This window comes from Hyperolius riggenbachi, chromosome 8 (assembly GCF_040937935.1).
Source record: "Hyperolius riggenbachi isolate aHypRig1 chromosome 8, aHypRig1.pri, whole genome shotgun sequence".
Classification (NCBI taxonomy): domain Eukaryota; kingdom Metazoa; phylum Chordata; class Amphibia; order Anura; family Hyperoliidae; genus Hyperolius; species Hyperolius riggenbachi.
This window is the reverse complement of record NC_090653.1, coordinates 279,904,564-279,911,770: the sequence shown is the minus strand read 5'-3', so window position 1 is coordinate 279,911,770 and position 7,207 is coordinate 279,904,564. Positions and strand designations below refer to the sequence as shown.

Here is a 7,207-nt window from a genome sequence, read left to right as displayed (position 1 = left end):
GCCTCAGCCTGACAGAGGACAGAAGATCAGATCATATAACAGCGATAATACAGCCACTGTGCATTTAGAAAAGGCTGCAGTAAGACAGAGCACATTAGAACAGGTATAGGAACTTATAGGATAGAAGAAATGAGGATGAACATTTTGTTAAGAGTCTCTAACAAACATCCCCACCCCACTCCTAATGCTAAAAACCCAGCCTCCTGACCCTAACTTCCAACATGTTAAAGGCCGAGATTAATCGCTATAAATGGTAAATATTGGCTGACGCCTGACGCCCGCTATTTCATTGGGTGACTTTGGGCACAGTCTTGTAACTGCTAATCGCGGCTTTTAACATTGACGCTTACAGCAGTGCCATTTTTACCAGATTGCCGCTGGGGCCCTTTTTACCTTTTCCACCTGTTTGAAGCATTGTGATACATTAGCAAAGAGGTTTGTATGATGCATGGGGACTGTAGGGGGACATCCAGAGGGATATACAGACGTTGCCTATATAGCCTGTACTACCATTGTTGGGTGCCCTTATGACTTAAAGGGAAGAGAAATATGGAGGCTGCCATATTTATTTCCTTTCAAACCACACCAGTTGCCTGGCAGCCCTGCTGATCCTCTGCCTCTAGAACCTTTATCCATAGACCCTGAATAAGCAGGCAGCAGATCAGGTGTTTCTGACAGCCTCTGTATCCCGCTCTTCAGGTACCCTTTAAATCTACAGTATAATACAGATGAAAACTAAGGTTCACAGACAAGGTATCATTAATTTTTATTGTATCAAAAAGGCACTCATAAAGTGTAGAGAAACCGAGAGCCCAATATAGTGTAGTATGTTAAACATAAATGAAGTAAAGGTTATCGTGAGAAAATTATACTCACAAACATGGGTTACCACAAAGGCAACCACTGTATAGGCAGGTGAGGAGATTAGACCTGTCCTCACTCAGGGATAAGAAGTCGCTCTCTGTAGATGCGAAAGGGGGTAGATCACCCCTCCACCAGGGGTGTACATGATATAGCAGTAGGAGAACAGACACATCTGTGCCTATAGGCTCCTGTGATGTAAATCCGGGCCTGACTTTAACTGTTGGTCCTCTGATTTCAATCATCGGCAGACCTTAGCATGCGACTGCCATGAGTTCCTTTTTAGCAGTAGGAGAACAGAGGCGCCAGCAGGATAAAAGCGGATAAAAACTTTAAAATTTGCTGGGAGGAAGTGGTGGACTTACCTCCATAAAGCAGACACGAAACCTGTCTGAATAGCTGCAATCACATTTATTAAATATTACCCCAAAAAAGTGCAACGCGTTTCGCAGGCCAAGCCCGCTTCATCAGGCAATAAACATGGGGACAAAACAGAATTTCGGCAATAGTAGGTGTAGCGCCTCTGGCACTTTTTTCGGGTACTATTTAATAAATGTGATTGCTGCTATTCAGACAGTCTTTCGTGTCTGCTTTATGGAGGTAAGTCCACCACTTCCTCCCAGCAAATTTTAAAGTTTTTATCCGCTTTTAGCCTGCTGGCGCCTCTGTTCTCCTACTGCTAAAAAGGCACTCATGGCAGTCGCATGCTAAGGTCTGCCAATGATTGAAATCACAGGACCAACAGCTAAAGTTAGGCCCGGCTTTACATCACAGGAGCCTATAGGCACAGATGTCCTGGCATCCTGAACATCGCCCTCCATGAACCTACAAACCTCGCTGAAGTGCAACGCAAATGTGCTTTCACTTCCCTTGCCTGTTATAGGTAGCTACAGGTTCCCCTTAGTATTCAAAGCATACATGTGAGATTTTTGTTTTTTTTTCTTGATGTTGCGTTGTTCTGATTTGTGATGTCATTCTTGCAGCTGAGAAAACACGCCGGAGCAGATGGTGCATTGTGAACTACCTGGTAATAATTCTCCTCCTGTCCGCCTTGTGGTGAGTAAGACATGGAAATGATCCAGTATCTGTGAAAAAAATGTCAGCTTCAAAGTTTTTACTGTAGACTTTAGCCGGGTAAATCTGAAAATATTTCTATGTAAGAGACAAATAAGGAACAAAACATTTACCGTATTTGTCGGACTATAAGACACTCCTGACTATAAGACGCACCTAGGTTTAGAGGACAGAAATCAGGGGAAAACCTGGTGCATGCATGGTGGAGAGGCATCTTGTGGATTATGCCCCTTTTGTACCTCATGTCCCCTTGTACCTCTTCTGTCTCCCTGTGTCCTCCTCTGTCCCCTTGTGTCCCCATGTGTCCACCTCTATCCTCCTTGTGCCCTCCTCTATGCCCCTTTGTGCCCTCCTCTATGCCCCTTTGTGCCCTCCTTTATGCCCCTTTGTGTCCTCCGTTTGTCCCCTTGTGTTCCCCTCTGCATGGACACAGTACTTGGAATCCCCGTCATTGCGGTGGGTTGGAGGTTCATAGTGGCAGGCGTTCACAAGCCAGGAACTCCCTGCATTTGGACTATAATACTCCCCCCCCCCCCCCCACACTTTTGGGGGAGCAAAAAAAGTGAGTCTTACGGTCCAAAAAATACAGTAAGTGCTTTTCTCCCATAGGACTCAAAGCGCAGCGCAGAGAACGCCGCCACTCTCATTTCAGCAGCCACTCCCCTCTGCTCTTCTTTTTATTGTGAAATTGGAGCGCCAGCTAAAAACACCTCCAAACTTCCAGCCAGGCCTTCCCATTGGGACACTAAAGTGGACAATGAGAATCCACCTCAGGGAGAATTCTCATCAGTTCAGTTTAGGGGTTAATTTAAAGGAATAGGATGTAGTGTCAGGCTGGGGTTACGTCAGTGTTAGATGATCAGGGGCTTGATTCATTAGGCTGAGCTGCTTTAGCAGCTTAACAAGAGGAGCGCGAGCTTAGTGCATGCTATGCTGCGGTAGTGCCGCGTAATTCTCTTTGTAACTAACGGCTGCTTCACTGAACCTTCTCTGAGCCCCGTCGGGTCCAGTGGCTTTATAGAATGTGATCCCCGCACGTTGATTAGCCCGATCGGCTGTCTGTCAAGTGACAGGAAGCCTATTGGGCCAATCAAAACGCAGGGGTTAGGCTAAAGTTAGATGATAAAGTATCAGGCTGGTGCAAGTTATGGGTTAGATTATGTGGTGTCAGGCTGGGGTTGGGTCATGGTTAGAAGATGTAGGCTGGAACGACAATGGTGCAAACATCAGTGCTCAAAGGAGATACCCTCCCTAATTGTTCTCCAAAAGAATAACCAGGCAATGATCAACAAGTCCTCTTTTTCTATCACCGGAAATTTAAAAAGCAACCAGCAAACCTGTCCAGCTATTCTGCACAGTTTAGAGTCTATGTAATCCATATTGCCAGAAATCCAACCTCACATCCTCAAAGGACTGATATGGATTTTATGGCAGACCGAATAGATAAGACTTTGGCCTCAATTCACTAAGATCATGCTGGAGATAATAAGGCAAGAGAAAACGTACCTCCACACAGTGAGAGAGTTCTCTTATCTCTTCATTCCTTAAGTTACCTCTTCTGTAGTTAATTTACCTCCTCTGTAGTTAATTTCACACGCAGTTAATTAATAGCCTGTCTTTAACTCTGGAGTTATTTTAAGGATTGGAGAGTTAACTTAAAGGGACACTTAAGTCAAAAAAAAAATGAGTTCTACTCACCTGGGGCTTCCAATATCCCCCTGCAGCTGTACGGTGCCCTCGCCGTCTCCATCCGATCCTCCTGGCCCCGCCGGCAGCCACTTCCTGATTCGGTTACAGGAGCTGACAGGCTGGGGACGCGAGTGATTCTTCGCGTTCCTGGCCACAATAGCGCCATCTATGCTGCTACAGCATATATCATATACCATATAGCAGAATTAAAGACGTTATTAAAGACAGGAGATAAGCTTAGTGAATTGAGGCCATTGTCTGTGAAAATCGGGGATACGCAGAAACTACGCCAGTGCGAATTTACACATCGTATTTCGCATCTATGCATCGTAGTTCATAGGCGAAGTTTCAAAACTACACTTATGCATTTACGCGTAGCAAAGTACCGCTATGCGTAGTTTATGCCTGCTACGCGTAGTTGACGTGTATTGAGCAGCAAACTACGAATGCAGTAATTGCGTATATTTTTCCACGTACAGATCAAATTTACGCTTGCACATACCCAGAAATATTATTTCTGTTTATGCATACAAAATTACGCTTTGGAAAGGGTAATGTACGCATGGAATAGGTCCCTGAAAAAGATTTTAAAGGTGAATTCATGCAGAAATTTTTCCGCTTAAGGGCATACACTACGCTTTGCACTATGCATAATTATTTTAACGCGTAGTCTAAGTAGCGAAGTTGGCTGACTACGACCATCGTTGACCTAACACAAACAAATCAGAATTTCGGGAAATTCATCCATTGTCGAAATTGTGTTCCAGTCCAGAGCCTCCTGATACATTTCAAGCGACAGCACTTGCAGGGACCTTTGCATTATTAGATATTGCAAGGCCCAAAACCAAAACATGACCGCTAAGTGCACCATGGCAAAGAGCACCTGTCTTAGAAGTGTCTGCAGATAGAGCCTCCTGATACATTTAAAACGACAGCATGTGCAGTGGCCTTTGCATTATCAGTAATTGCAATCAATGAATGACTTTCCTAAGTTTAGTCATTAACTAAAGGTGCATAATTACTATTAGAAATTAAATTACATCCATTTTTCGTAAGTAAAATAATTTTTTTTTCTATAGAAAACACGAAATTACGAGATTTCATGCTAAACACAAATTTGCGCCAAAATGCGAAATTACAAAACCGTAATTTCGCTTACGGAATTCCGAATTATGGTTTATATGGCAAATACGAATTTGTGTCGTAGCGGCAAAATTCGCGTCCGTAATTAAGGAAACAAATTATGAAAATTTCAGCTCAACACTAGGAAGAACACAAAGGGTAGCCTTGGGGCTTTACCGGTCCAGCTCTGTACCACTAAAATATGGTGTGCCCCAGGGCACCCAGCTATACTTGTCATTCAAAGCCGACATGACAGACCACATTCCAAAAATGAACACATGCTTAGCTGAGCTTTACGAGTGGATGAATGACAACGGATTTAAACTAAATGCTTACTAAACGGAGGCTTCTGTCATTCGAGGTCATTGCCTAGGAGCAAAGCGGCTCCAGACAACACCACTGAGGGTAGGGAACTCAGACCTTGCTAGCCCCAGCACTGTGTGCAGATTAGGTGTACTGATTGAAGGAGAAATCATATTTAAAATTTCAGCTGTTGTGTAACATTCCTTTTTTTCACCAGGGGAATATTGCAAAAATTAAGCACTTCATTCCTTTTTAGGACCTTCCAACTCTAGTTTACGCCTTCATCACATCACAGCTAGACTTGGGGCCGGATTTGTACTTTTTACCGCCCAAGGCCCACTATCGCCAGCAGCCACTGACCAACAGCATCCAGGACAATTCAGATTCCAGCTTTCAAGTCTTCCTTCAGTAAAACGCATGGGCACATCACATGGTGGGAAGCCAGCCTCACACAGAGATACATAATCCTGGATCTACTGTGCTTGCTGAAAGAGCCCTTTCATCCCCTGATTAAGTACCAGACTTGGCCACCCTCTGCTATATACAAGCTAAGCAGGGTGGCCACAGACTGGGTATGGCTGCTACTGCTAAAAGCTACTCTGTCTGTCTATGGTTCTGCAGAAATGGCATGGCCGGCGCCCATGTCCCGACCGTTGTAAACGTTCGGCAGGTTAACTGCCAATAAAGTCTGCTGCCCATAGCCCGCCCCTTTCATCCTGGCGCCCTAGGCCATGGCCTAGGCGGCCTTGCCAGAAATCCGGCCATGGCTGGACTATTGCAATGCCCTCTATGCAGGCCTTCCAAATAAAGACCTGCACCGCCTACAGCTAGAACAGAGAATGCTACTGCAAGACATTTAACAAGCTAACCCTGTCATTGCCACATGACACCAATCCTTTGTTCTCTACACTGGTTACCCATAAAATGGAGAATCCCTTTCAAAATTGTCAAGCTAACGTTCAACGCCATATGCGATCTAGGCCTTGGCTACCTGATAAAGCAGAGGGACACCAAGAGCCCCAATAGTGTAATTCGTCTTGGGGACAACAAAATAAATGAGAAGTTAAAATTATACTTACAGAGGCGCCGAGCTCACTGATATAATACAGATGCTGTGACTCCTACTGTATTTTGCCTGAGGAAGCGGGATGTATGGCCCGTGAAACGCGTTGCATTGTTTTTTGGCGTCCCGAATAAATTGTTGACTGAATCGCAGTCCTTGCCTGTGTCTGTTTGGAGGGGGTAATGGCCCATACTCACGAGGGACTTTTGTCGCCTCAACACGCGGCGCGTGTTGCGGCGACAGGTCGCCCGTGAGTATGGGCCGCGCACACCCCGAACTGTCGCCCGGAACGGGCGCGCAACCGGAACTGTTGCCCGTCGCTGATGTTGCCAGGCGATTGAAATGTTCAATCACCTGGCGACAGTCGCCGCCGCAACTCCGCCGCAGCTGTCACTAGTCCGCGTGAGTACGCGGACTAGCGACAGCAACCTCCATTGGGATACGCAGAGCTTCCGGCAGGGGGAGGAGGAACGTCGGCGACAGCTTCCGTCGCGGCCGCTGGTCCCTCTTCCGCGTGTGTACGCGGAGGGACGTGGCGACGAGCTGTCGCCGGCCTGTCGCCCACACGCTCACGTGTGCTGGCGACAGGCTACTTTTGCTGCCCGTGAGTATGGGCCATAAGACCACTGCTGCCTCCTCTGTTTAACCAGTTGATTTTTTAAGTTCATTTAATTACCTTTTATTCTTTTGGCGCCTCTGTATTTTGTACACTACTTGGCTACCTGAAGGATTTGTTGCGACTGTGTCACACCTGGATGATGTAGTGCCAGAATGGGGTCAGATCAGGGTTAGATGATGTCGTTTCAGGCCTTGGTCAGATAGGGTTGGATCAGACCTTGGTCAGATAGAGTTGGATCAGGTTGGGGCTAGGCAAAGTTAAATACGATAGTGCAAAGTTCACTAGTTTTAGTTTTAATAAATATTCCATGTAGGACCAGGAATAATTTTTACTCTCTCTCTTTCCAGGTATACCATCAAAGGTCGCCTTCAGTTCCAGTGCGGAGCTCAGTGAGTAGCTTGTAGCTTTACGTTGTCAAATTCGTCATTAAAAACATTGTTGAATCTCCAACAATGGTTTCTTGTCAACTGCATGCT

At 45.8% G+C, this 7,207-nt stretch overlaps 1 protein-coding gene across 1 annotated transcript in view; it reads left to right on the top strand.

Annotated features, from left to right (window-relative positions):
• The first annotated feature begins 1,873 nt into the window (after positions 1–1,873).
• Positions 1,874–7,207, top strand: part of LOC137528583 (histo-blood group ABO system transferase-like) — a 69,571-nt gene continuing 64,237 nt past the window's right edge. The window contains exons 1-2 of the mRNA XM_068249924.1: positions 1,874–1,917; positions 7,079–7,120. The gene's annotated coding sequence lies outside the window, so the exon portion shown is untranslated. The remainder of the gene's footprint in view (positions 1,918–7,078; positions 7,121–7,207) is intronic.